We start from the raw sequence: 14138 nt of genomic DNA, 5'->3' as shown, positions 1-14138 counted from the left end.
CCGCGCAGCCCCCGCCCGCCCGCCCGCGCCGCGGCCGCTTCCCCGCTCGCAGCCGGCAGGGCCTCCGCTCCCCCAGCGCCGCGGGCCCGCCAATCACGGGCCGGCCCGCCAATCGCGCGCTGGAGGCGGGAAGGCTGCGCGGGCGCCGACCAATCGGAGCAGCCAAAAGGAGAGGCCGTGCGTGACGTCACTGCGGGTGGCAACAGGGAGGGAGCCGCCCGCACGGGGGCGCTGCCGCGCGGGAGAGGGGCGGGGCGAAGGGGGCGGGGCCGCCGGAGCGGGAGGAAGGAGCGACCACCCGGCGGGTCAGCTGCGGGCTGTCTGAGCCCACCTGCCCCCTCTGCCACCGCGAGCAGAGAGAGGCTTCACTTCTCCATGCCCCCGCCGGGAGATTGGTTTTGGAATTGGCAGGGCACAGCTATCCCGCTGTCCTGGTCTATCAGGTGGATGATGCTGCGATGCGGAGAAGAGGCGATGCCGTAGGTGGGACAGGCGTTTGGGGGTACGGCGGTCAACTGCCCCCTTTCCGCCAGCCCCATAACTGATCCCTGCCACCAGTGCGCCCTACGGCGGTTCCCGCAGGATGGAAGTCCCGATGCTCCAGGCAGGAGAGTGTCTACAAACCACTGCCCTCTTCTGGGCCGTAGGGATCGGCCCGAGGAGTTCTTTAACTCGGAAAGCTCACAGAACTTTATCCTACACTTAAGCATCACCCTGTGAAGTCCTTTTATGGGGTTACAGAACACAACACCCTGTCCTGTACACGGTACACAACCCTATTCTAAAATATTTGCCGTTTTGGAACAAAAAAAAAAAAAGTGTTGTAACTTAGCATCTACTACCTAGGCCTAAATGGCATGTATATCAAGCTCAAATTGCATGTCATTTTAGGTATCAGCATGAAAAATATGTACAGTTTTAGATACTTTCCACCAAAAGTAAAATATATATATATGACCATAAGTATTATGATCATAGATTTTTTTGACAAGCTTTTTCTTTTGACATAGAAAAATGTTTCACCACATGTAGCTTCCCAATTAGCGATTTTCATTCTGCTGTGTGAAATGCAAAGGACCTACCTAGTCCAGCCTGTTCCACTCCATGAATAATTCCAAATGTAAAGTCTCAAAAGGAAGGATTAGTAGGAGCACTGCATCTGAGATAGCAGACAAATTGATATCCAAAGAGAATAATTTCAAAGGAAGAGCAATAATTTAAAGATTTTTCCTTTTGCAAAATGCTTTTCCTTAGAAGTAAAGGGATTGGAAATGGAGCAGCTGCTTTTGAGGAGCCAGTTGTAATGTTCAATTATGCCTCAAGGGAAGGATCAGAAGAATTTCTTGTAAATATTGCTTATTTAACATAATTTTACCCTGCCAGTTTCTAAGGAACTTATTAAACTAATATATAAGTGCTGCACAGGGATTATGGAAAATAATGGCATTTGCCTAGAAGGGACAGTAAGTTATCTGTTCCAGCCCAGTTTTACTGCGGCTGCTTGTACCTCTGAGCTGTAGGCTGTGTTTTCTTCTACTTTGAGCAAGATAAGAAACAGTGTTTCTCGAAGATCTAGAAGAAGGTAACAGTTGCAGGGCTCTGCCTAGGGCTTCGGAATTTGGGTCTTGCTGATTAGAACAGTGCTGTGTGGTTTTTTTCAAACTCTCAAATTTATACATAGGACCTATTAAAATGAATCATGTACAGCAAACCAGGACTGCTGCAATGAATATTGTGAGGACCAGAGAAAACAGAATGAGTGCATCTGTTCAAAGCTTTCTGCATTGGCAGAGAACCACTACTGCATTCAGCAGAAACAGAGCAAGTCACAAACATTAGTGTACTCTGGTCTCATTAGCTCCAGCTGTTTAGTAAATAGGCTGTTCTTAGTGTGGGAAGTGTGCCTTTTGCAACCCTCTATCCTTAGCCAAGTAGCAGATAGCGATCTAGTTTGAAGACAGCCAATTACATATATATTAGAGAAAGACAGAGGGAGGGAGTTTCTTCTTGGCAGTTACTGATCTTTGAACGTGCATGGTCAGACATGTTCAGTCTATGTGTCATGCTGGAGCAAATATAGGAGAAATATTGATGTTCCTCCAAGCGTTTTCTTTAGTCTTTGAAAGTACTTTGTTCAAGTTGGTCTCTGTTTAATTCTCATCATATACTATGCTAGCTGCATGGCATGTTACTGGCTTATTGTTGATGTTGGTTTTATCCTAATACTTACATGTGTAGGCTGAGTGGGTGCATTCCTAGCCATGTAGAATTGTGGGACAAAGTTCTCATGAGACTACAAGCAGCTGCCTCCGTGGATTGAAGAGGCAGAGCGGTGAAACGAAACTGCTCATCACATTTTAAGTGATCCCTGCTAAAACAAACACAGAATTAAATTTGAGCATGAATCAAATTTAAGCACCATAACATTTTGATAGTAGTGGAATTTCTTTACTGGATGCCACCTGCCTTATCATGCACTACCAGTTTATGTCAAATATTTTACACTTATCGTGTGATATTTTAAATTAATAGTCTCCTTGAGATAATATACATGAAGTCTTATTTCAATTCATTGGAGATTTACTTGTCCTCATAGTTAGAGACCGTAATATAAATAGAAGTACCCTACAAATTTTCAAAACAATCATCTACTTAAACCAGTTTCACTACTGGTTTTAGTAAGAAAAATATTTATTGTAACATTACTTTGTGTTCAATCTTTTTAGCAGTAAGACAGGTGTACGTATGGTCTTTAAGTATTTCTGTGTATATTTATCTACTCTGAGAGCATACCTGGATACAACCACTTACCTAAATGACCAATCACAGCTCTCATTTTTCTGCAAACTACACAGGAAAAGGTGTAATTTTGTTCTAAAATATTTATGGAACTAAGTTGATGCCCATTACATTATACATTCCACATTGTATGTAATTGTAATAAGGTGTAAACAAACACTGCATATTTTAATATCAAATATTTACATTTGCGATATAGTAATTTCCATATTGTACTGCATTTAAAAAATTCATCATAACTCATTAACATAATTGTGAAATAACGGATCAAATTATTGAGTAGGATTGTGGTAGAACAACACGACAGTGATCAACATGCTTGTACTGCCTTCTTTGTGAATGAGCTTCAGGCCATGATTCCAAGGTATTTAAGAAAAGTCTACCCATGTCTGGATCATCTAACAATATAAATTTAGCTGGGTCATGCATATTTACACAAATGTATTTCAAATACCTTTGTTGCATTAGCAAGAGCCCACACTAGTGGTTTTCTGTGGCTATTCAAACTGTCAATGCACTGCCTGACATTCTCATCTGAACCTTGCCCAGGACTTACTTACATGCCTGATGTATCCATGGCGTGTTTGTCAGTAGCTTTTCCTGGGGCCAGACTGATCCACAACCAGTCTCTTGGAAAACACCAGGTCTTTTCCATCTTAGTCCTCCAAGAACAACATGCCACTCAGTGGCAATTTGGCAGAGGGATTGAAGGGGTTAAACCCCGCTTACTCTCCAATTACTGCCCCATAACTAACCTGTTAATTGCTGTTCTATTGCCAGAGGTGTGGAAGACTTTGGAGCAGTGCAGGTTGTGAGCCCGCTGCTGACAGGTTGTTGCTAGGGAAGAGGTCCAGCAGAAGCCCCAGGGTTAACTGCAGGGACTCCAGGGCCCTGCACCTGGACTGCCCTTGCATGGCTGGGACCGCTGCACTGACCCCTCTGACTGTCCCCAGGACCGCACCATCTCCTGCTGCAGGAGAGGCAGGTTGTGTTAGAGACCTTCGCGCTTGCATGCCTGGCTTCTGTCCTGAACTGCACTCTCTCACACGGAATGTGGAAGTGGTATCACTTGTTAACATCAAATATTTATTTAACTGTGACTAGAAGTGCTCTAGTATCCAAGTCCACCTAGTGTCCTCACTGTCAGCTCAGTCTTAAACTGTGACACACTTTCTCTGAGCAGCATAAACAGAGTTGCTGCTAAGGGAGGGGGGGCTGGTCATAGTAATTAAATACATTTGTATTGAAGTTCCTTTTCTAGGAGAAAGCTTCCTCCTGCAGTGAACACATAGGGCGAGAGAAGCTGCATGCGGAGATGAAGCAAAGGAGGTTGAGCTGGCCCTGCTGGGAGGAATTCTCAGTGTGCATAAAATTACTATCCACACTATTAACATCTGAGGTTTTTGAAAGAGTTGGTGACAGTGGGAAAAGCTGCAAGTGCTAAAGTGGGGCAAAGACAACAGAAAGATACACATAAGAGAGAAGGCGATGTGTTTTGAGATCTGTGCTGAACATCCATGACATGGCAGTGGCCATCAGCAGTTATCTGAGCTGAGAGGCAGATTGCTGTGATCATTTGTAGGCTGGGAATCACCAACTGCATTATGGCATTGTTAATTAGTGTGGAGAATGCAAACAGCCAGCAAGGTTTGGACATGGCATGCCATTCACAAAGACAATCCCTTGAGCTCAGGGTGCTGAACACAGCAAAGCATGCTAGGCTTGCCTCACTTGAGTAACTTTCCTCTGTGTTAGCCAGATAACCCCTTTCTTCCTGTCCCTCTATGCCAGCCCTGAAAACTCCTGAAAAGGAGCTCTCTCTTTTCAAAGGGCAATATATTTTTGGCTAAGACATGGAGCTTTGTTCCTAGAAGTTCATCCAAGACTCTTTGGGCAAGAAAATGTGAGTGGTAATTAATTTTTACCCAGCAACACTCTCCTTGCTCATTCAAGGTCCCTATTACCAATGTATTTCTATAGCCTTCCAGACAGAAATCCATGATGGATCCAAAGTGAGTATCAAGACTGCTTCCTAATAGCAGTTTATGTCTACTCATTCCTGGGAGGCAGGAAGGTGAAGGAGGCATGCATGAATATGTTGAATCTGTGGGGAAAAGTGATGACTGATGTAAACAACAGAGAAGCCCACTATTCTGGGAAGTGTCTAAAGAGATAGTATTTTGCTCTTTTGAGCTAAAATTCAATCATCTCTGATAAATTATGTTTTGATTTATGATTAGTAGTTATGGGGAGGAAATAGGAAGGACAAGCTTTTCTGCACAGCTTCATTGTACCACCAGTTTTGACTGGAATTGATGATGATTAGGTCAGGATGAGCATTTGCATTTTCTTTCTCAGAATGGCGTTATGTGGTTCTCGTGGCAATCCAAGAAGAGGAAAGTGTCAGAGAAGACCCAATGGCTCAACCTCCATTGAGGCAGACATGTTGTTAAGGTGTGGCCAGTGCACTCACATAGCTTACACTGAGGTCAAAGGCAGAAAGAGAAGGAGGGTACAAGTTTTGGAAAATTTGGATAAATAAATAACGGAGGCAAAGAACAACAGAAAGAGTTGAGTGAATGATGTGTAAACACCCAACTGAAAGAGGGCTAGGGTAGGCACACATGAAGACATCAGCAAACAATAAACCTGAGCACAGAAAGTGGGGAAGACGATAAGAAGGAACTACCAAAAAGAAAATTCTGGGCTAACTATGAAGGGTCCAGTCAGGGGCAGACTAGCAGAACCACAGACAGTCAGACAGTTTGAAGTTACCCATCCAACAAATTAATGAACAAACCCTTTGAGCAAATTTGTACTGGCAGCTTGAGTTTATACTGGTTTAGTGCTTTGAATCATTAGATCATGATGGGTTTGATTTGGTACTAGATACCCTAAAATTTGAATTACTCTTTTATAGTACACAACACAGGGAACATGATCAATGTGTGCTCCTGACAATTACAAAGCAGTTTAGAAGAGGAAGTTTATATAATAATATGGTTTTGCAAATACTCTTTTCTAGCTGACTTCAGTTGTTTAGCTTTCCAGGAACCTGTTTACTAAAAATTCCCTTTGCTCAAATGCTTTGTTTCAGATTAATTATGTCAGATGTACACTTGAACTAAAAAAAATTAAAAAAAAAAAAAAAGGTAGACCTGAACAGGTAAAATGTGCACAATACTCAGCCACACACTTAAACATAAGCATTATCCAAATTTACAACTGCCTAACAAAATTACTTGTTATAGATCAGCTATTCAGCAATTTCTCAGGTGTCCTAATTTGTAACAGAGCTCAACAGCAACAGTTCCTATTTATTTCAGTAGGAGTTGTGTAATTCAACAGTTTGTATGATTAAACAAGCAATGTTTAAAAATGGTCACTGCTAGCTGCTTCATGCCCTTCTCTATTTTCCTTAGGTGTTAATATTAAGCAAAGAAGATCAGAAATGCATCAAAAATCTTTTGTTATTCCTTTAGATCCTTTAACACTTTGGTATTTCTGGGTCTTGAATGTTTCTCTCCAAGATATTAGCTGTCCTCCATTATTTGCTTCAATAGTGGTGTTTCTCCTTAGTATTTTAGTCTAGCTGCATTTATTACGAGAATGGGTAAATAGAGTAGTAAATGCAACACAGTAAATGTTTGTATGTCTAGGTTATGGTCTCCTGTTCTCTTTTTACCCAACTAAAACTGCTTATATTCTCTTTCCACTACCTACCTTATATTGCTCCCATCTTCCTATAGAGTCTTCATGCTCCTTAGGGCCCTCCCGTTTTTATTTAAGAAAATAAGAACACATTACCTCAGTCTTTAGTTGAAGTAAAATCATCCAAATCAGTGGTTGTTATATGCCTCTTCCTCACTATGACTGTGGCCACTGCTGGTGGAGGTAGCAGAAGCTGCAGTAGCAACAGATTTCAGTATTGGCCAGGACAAGGTGTTTGACTACTCAGGAATTATTTAGCCAGCACTTTGCTATGGCATATTTATATTAGAATCTGGGAATCTCAATCTAGGTCTTCAGCACAGCATGAGTTCCAAAAGCATCTCTCCATTTCTGAGCACTTCAGAAAGCTGCATCCTGATCACAGCATTTCTTTCTTTAAGATTCATGTCTGTCACCTGTGAGGAAGGAAAATAATTTTTTGAATGACTTCAAATATATGTGCCTTAATAAATTTTTAATTCATTTTAGTGTTCTAGAATAAAATTTTTCACCTACAGGATGCATTAAAAGCAACTTGGTTTGATATACTTATATTTGTGGGGGTTTTTTTTATCCTAAAAAATATGGAAGCAGTAGTCCTCATTATTTTATAAATTTCTTTTTGAAATCTACTGTGGATTTAATTTGTAGAACAGAAAATAAAAATGTTTTTCATCACTGCAGTTCTTCTAGAATATTCCTCCATTCCTTGCAAACTATGAAGCAAAGAACCTTAAAAAGAGGTACTGTATGTTTTACCTTAGTGACAGACCAAAATATGAAAGAAGGCAGCATAACCACTTTTGCAACACATCTGTTAACTGTTACACAATAATCATATCCCCCATTCTTTTAAAACTAATTTTACAAAGAACAACTTAGCGTTCTGTGTTCTTATATAACAATTAGAATAAATTTTCCTGTACTGTGCTTCATAGTAAATTCATGCCAAAGTTTTTAGCATCATGCTATTGAATTGTTGTAATAACAACTCACCTTCTTTTTTATTTAGCTGGTTTTCACTGAGCCGTATTATTCCACACATGTTCTTCTTCTGGAAGTTTTTATTCCAGAAAGCCTTCAAAGAGTGGGAAGCTCTGAAGCTCTTGAAACTTATCTGGATGTAGTGTGCTTTCTTGTATGTTGGCTTTTACTGCTGCTCACATTCTTTTATTTCCGGGTAATCGGTGCAATGAGTTTGTCAGGTTTTCATGAAAAGGCAATACACATTATCCAGAACTTGCAACACAGCATCAGTTCCTGTCACATTTAACATTTTTTTTTCCTCTGCTGTGTAGTAAATTAAAAATGCAATTTATGTATCAATATATTTTCTAGCAGATTTTGAAAATATTTGACGCTGTCAGAATTCCATTTACCTTGTAATGAGTACTGAAGTTAGTTCTTTGGGTCAAGACAGATATTATTACAGATTCTTTTGTGTTCCTGTACCCTTTGAGATATATTTGACATTCTACTGAAACATGACATTTTTCTGCTGAGTTCATTTCTCTTGTGGCTCATGATGGGAAACATGGAAGCTCTTTTTTTTACTTTACATTTTTCAGTCAGTTTATTGAAAAGGCACTTGTTAGTTCCAAAGGCATGCATGAGAATTCCTCAGGTTTGCTAACCTGTTTTTTTCAGTTGCTCATTATTTTCTATCATTTCTCTCAAAATATGTTGGACTCAGTTTTCTGGGACATGAGCAATGATGATGAAAGAGCACACGAGCATAAAGACTGAAAACACAATGAAACTACTTGAAATCACAGAATAGCTAAAGTTTAAGAGATCAACTACATACATATGGTTCTTTGTGACATTTAATTCTCAAATCATAAAGTTTTTCTCAGCTTTCTAATCACGTTATCCATTCTCCCAAATAATTAAAGGTACTAATTTTGAGTTGCTGTGCAGAATTGAAGAGAATTCAGAGCAAGCAATGCTTTCTTTTCTGATTGTTTTTGTTAAAGTACAGCAAAGCAGAAACCATACCAACTCTCCGACTACCACAAGGACAGAGCACAGTTACAGGCCACATAGGCAGGCACATTAACCAACCCATGGGAACATAACAGGAGCTACAGCAATCAAATATAACCCAAGGCACATGCTCCAGCTCTGAGGTGCTTCAGCAAACCAGCATGACTGCTTTTAGCCACGAAGCCAAACACCTCGTTGTGCAGCACAGCACACAGCACCCCCAAGCTGCCCAGTACAATAGACATTCTCCCAACAGAGCACACACACACAACATGGCACTCCCATGTCTCCATCCAGCTTCTGTTTAATGTTTAAATCCGCCCTGATAACTTTTGATCACTTGTCAAATGCTGTGTTTCATGAGTAGAAAGAAGATTGCAGCACCTGTCATCCCACTCTTGATCTATACTACTCCTATGCTGGCCATGGTGGGATATCCCATGATCTGTAAAGTTGGTGCTCCCTACAGGGTTGTTAACTATGCCAGGGCCATTGCTTGCTTAACAGGTTCTGTAACAGAGTAGCATGAAGATGCAAATACCATAATAGTCCAAACTGCTTTTTCAATTCCCTCTAAAAGAATTAACATGTTAATGACATGGATGCTGTGCTTTGCATTTCTACTCCTACAGGTCTTTGCTCATTTATAAAAAGCAATAGTTAATCCTTCAAAAAGACATGAAATAAAAATTTTTTTCTCAATTCAGTATTTGTTTGGGTTATTCTCTGGAGTTAAATTGAAAGTATAACCTTTCAACAGGTATTTGTAGCATAGCATGCAAACTTAATGCAAATTTAATGTATAATCCTTCATTTGAGTTTCATGGCAATTTCTTCAGTTGTCCTTCTGTAATGTTTCTATAAGCTGTAAGGAACAGTTTTCCCAAGAAGTAAAATCTGCTGATTTATTTTGGTCAGGAGCCTCGTTGCCTTTCTGAAAGGCAATGTATTTATAGACATACAAAAAGATTCTTGGTTCTAATGTTGGTCCTAACATCCTTCCCTTTGAATGGCTGCAGCTTCCCTTTCCCCTGCTTTGTGGGCCCTACACCACTCCCCTCACTTCTTAGGCTCCTGGATGACAGTGGGTCTCAAAGTAGTGTGAGGAAAGGCCTCTGTTACCAGGTCTGCACCAGGCTACCATCAGTGGCTAGTAGGCCTGCTGGGAACAGGAACTATGCTGGGAAAATAGGAGTGAGGAATCATTATTGAGGGACACATTACTGGAATGATACGGGGTGAGGATTCAGTTGTCCTATGAATACACCAAGGCTGTGGACACACCACGACTACCACCCCCAAAAAGCAGGTAGGAATTAAAATGATAAAAGAGGTGAACAAGATCTCCCAGCAATGAAGAATGTGGCAGATTCAGAGGACCACATTCAAGGAACTCCCTCAGCAGACCATGTTACTGTCATTCTCACAGCTTCCTTTCTCCCCCTGCCCATTAGAGAAGAAGGAACAGCAGCTCTCATGAGCTGGGGAATACATGGAAGCTGGAAGGGGGGGTTGGGATGTCAGACTGCAATACACAGGGGAAGCAGAGTTGGACAGAATCCAGCGATGTTGTGGAAGCCTCCAGATCTTACCTAAGAGTCACTGGAGTATTGCCTTGATCACCACTGCAGAAACTGCTTCAGAGGATGAAAACCACTAGTTTAGAAGAAGGGAAATTTGGAAGGGGTTTTAACAGTGAAAACAACAGGGAGGGTTACCCCAGGGGACAGTGGATATCAGATGTTAAACAAGCATCTGATTATGCTGCACTGTAGGATACATCCATCTTACTACTAATACAGCTAATGCTCATATATACTAGTGCTGGTTTTCTCATTCTAATGTGTGTTAAATACAAAATGCACTAACCAGTACCGCTGGTGGTTACTCCTGCTCAACCCACAAGTAACACTACACAACTGGAGTGTCCCTTCCCTACAATTTTTTCAATAAAAATATCCCCCAGTTATGGATTTAATGTTCAATCCTAGGTATACAACCGGTTCTAGTTGATTTCCACTGAATTTATCACACGCCAGTAAAACACATGTTCTGTAAAAATGAATGGTATTATTTCCTTTTTTTTTCTACACACACAATTTTTCAGCCACTCTTCCACCAGCACACATGTTGTCTCCATCCTCTGCTCACAGATGGACCTCGTATTTTTCACTGACTATTTACAAAAGGTTGGTAATCAGTCCTGTATGTGAAGTAAATGAAATAAAAAAGGTAAATGTACTCTGGCAAGAGTTTCTTAATCTGTTTCCTATCATGGGGGCCAGAAATGCATGTAAATCTCCCTGTGTCTCCAGAAAGTTATTTATATATTGGGACTGGCTGAATGCCCATTTCTTCATATCTTTCTGTCATTCATTAATTTTTTTCAGCAATAAACTAGTGTACAAATATGAATTACTGGCAAGCCTTAAAAATGTGATACATAACTATGAAGTTGCAGATTATAGACAGTTACAGCACATAGTCAAGAAAAATTGCAATGTTTGTTGCAGTGAATATGAACCCTGGGTTTTCACCCTTGTTAAAAAAAGTCAAATGAATTTTTATTTTCAAAAACATTATCAAAGACTGACTGAAGTAGAGGAATAACTGATACCAATAATAATGTTGTCAAGGGGTGAGACAACTTCTTATAAAGGCAGATGATATGTAGTACTGACACTTGAGCAAGAATTTGCTAAGATGCTGTTTCCTTTTGAAAGGCTCCATGATGATACAAACTCCTTTCAAAAATACTTATGAAAAAAATGAAACAATTAGCTTGTTTTGCTAAATAAATCCTCAATGATGCAAATTTGACATTCATTTATCAGCGCTAACTTGATCTCAACTTTTTTCTATCCTCAAGTGTTAAAATTAAACCGCAGCCTCTAACACTTCCTGCACTTCCTGTTTGTCCTGTTACATCCTTGGTGGAGGTGTTGGGTTTGGGTTTTTTTTTTATTTCAATCCCTAGTTTTAATTTTTGAATGGGGGGAACTATTTTCTTTGAAACCATTATTGCCAGCATCATGGAAATCAGTAAGCATACTTAGGCAAAAAACTCCTATCTAAACAACCTAACAAAAGAAAACACACAAATCAAAACCAGTTTGGTGCATGCTTCTTACTAAACCAAACGAGAATGGCTCCACAATTCTTAATGCAGTCCACAAGCAGGCACTTCCCTTTTGGACAATAAAGTTTTACATCTTTTTTGCCACTGGTGAACTTTGCTTTTTAATATACTATATATTTCCCTGACACTTTGGCTAAAAGTAAAAGCTGCTGCAGTTTAAGTATGTTATTTAGATTTTTGATATAATGCAAGCCTGGACACACATATATTCCATTACCTTCTATCCATCTCATCACAATGGCAATGCAGAAGCAAGCAGTGAGTCTCTCTCCTTCCATTCTGTACTTCGCTGGTATTTCCATCTGCTCTAAAAGGCTGTGACCAACTGTTCCACCTACTTTACTGTGAGTTTGCTTAAACATTACTCTTGGATGTCTTCATTTTCTTATGTCAGCTGGTGTCCTTATGACTGTTTCACAAGGGAGTCTGTATATTGTTATCTGAACTGCTTATCTAAATTAAGTTCAGCAATTCCTCTTGATTGTGATAAACTGCTGGCTGATGTTTTTCAGGGGGGGAAATATTTTCTCCTGGGACTTCAAGGATATGGGAGACATACACTATATTACTGAAGTTCCAAGGATATGAAATAACACATAGCATTATGTAACAGAGGATCAAATTAACAGAACGTACATTGAAACATCACAATCAAAATGCATAGTGAAATCATCTTTTCCCCCAATTTTTAAGACCTCTAATAGAAGGTCATAGCTAACCAGCACTTAAGACTCAGTCCTTGAAGTATCTGTAGGTGCTCAATGCCACACTGAAATTCCATAATCATTACAGATAGCATGCTCCTAAAGCTCTTGGCTACAATATGCCACTAAACACGCTTTTTCCAAAATTAAAGATCCCAATTATCCACTGGAACGAAGAAAGAACCTGTAACAAGCAAGCAGGACCCTGTTCTTAATTTTAAAATTATATAGCTTAGATTAGTAGAAATAAAAAATATTTAAAAACAGATATTCCTTAAATCTTAGACTGCTTTTCAAAAAAGCTGTTCACTAATCTGAGCAATTTTCTTCTACTGAAAACTTTAAGGGACATAAATATAAATGAACACATAGAAAAATGCCTCAAAAACAGGGTCAGTCATGGAAGCTACTTTTGTCAGCACTACTTATGTAGTCCATTACATTTTCATTCACCATAAAATTTTATTAAGTCTTGTTATTTTTGTTGGTTTCTGGGTGTCATCAATTTTAATTACAATTGCTTTTTTTTGTTTTGTTTTGCTGAGTTTGAATATTTTTAACCTATCCCTTTTATCAACCAAAAAAAGAAATCAACTTAATTTCTGTCACAGTGTACTTACCATACAGCTACAATTCTCCACATAAATTAAAGCAAATTAAAATGTATTTTACATTAGATGAAAATGTGTAGAAAAAGATAAAGCTACAGAAACTGAAGCAGGCTAATTATAAACAAAGCTAATAGCTTAATCATAAAGCTTATCATAAAAAAACCAAAGACTAAGAATAAAAATCTTAACAATGGAAAACCCCCTGTTCTCTTTTCAGACCGTCACATGTAAACCCTTACACATTTCATAATATCTGCACACCTAAAATACAAATATTTAAGGCTGTTTGCCCTTGGCTTGTTCCTTGGCCATTTTTAAGTGCCCTAACACAGTCTCAAAATTCTGTTCCATACCTTTAAGGGAAGAAGAAACTGTATCAACCTACTGAAGACTTTTTTTTTTCTTTTTACTCTACTGTCCTTCTGCTTGGGTTAAATATTCAAGATTAGCATAAAGAACATAGAATTGTCCCAGATATTAGTGCTATTACTCTTTCCTGCTGCTTATGTTGATGACACTATGTGGCCAACAATCCTATAGTTATCTGTAATATACATTACATCACTGATTACTGCTTAGAGAGGCCATAAACTACAAGGCATGAAGCACTGCTCACAACAACAGCACCCCATAAAAGAACCTTCAGAACTAGCACAAAGTTGAATAAATGGAAAAAAATTATTCAAATTCTAGAAAGGACCTAGGTCTATTCCAGCAACTCTGCTTAAGGAAGTCACCTGTCTGCAATTTCTTTCTTGACCCTCCATATGATGCAAAGCAGTGACAGAGAAGTTCCTTCAATATTGATACATTTTTTTATGTTGAATTACTTGGCAAAATTTTAAATTTTGTCCAAAACCAGAGGTTTGAACCTACAGTGGAAATCAGAGATTTAAGTAATACCAATACTTAAGAAATTATAAGTTTTGACAAATACTAAGGAAGTCTATTAAATTCTAAACTAGTAGCATACTTCCATTTCTAGCTTTACCAACTGAAGGTAAAGAAATGGGGAGTGTGCACCTGGAGGACAGATATCCTGATATCTGCCTGGAACAATCTCTGCTCCCCCTCGAGTTCCTTTGTTTTGGCTTGTTTTGTTTTGAGCTGCAAGAACTCTGCAAATGGGTGTTGCCAGCTTCTGGCAGCCATATGTGTTGCCTACCATCTGTTTTCATTCCACTGCAC

Source organism: Pseudopipra pipra, chromosome 1 (assembly GCF_036250125.1).
Source record: "Pseudopipra pipra isolate bDixPip1 chromosome 1, bDixPip1.hap1, whole genome shotgun sequence".
Lineage (NCBI taxonomy): Eukaryota > Metazoa > Chordata > Aves > Passeriformes > Pipridae > Pseudopipra > Pseudopipra pipra.
Note: the sequence above shows the minus strand (reverse complement) of the source record.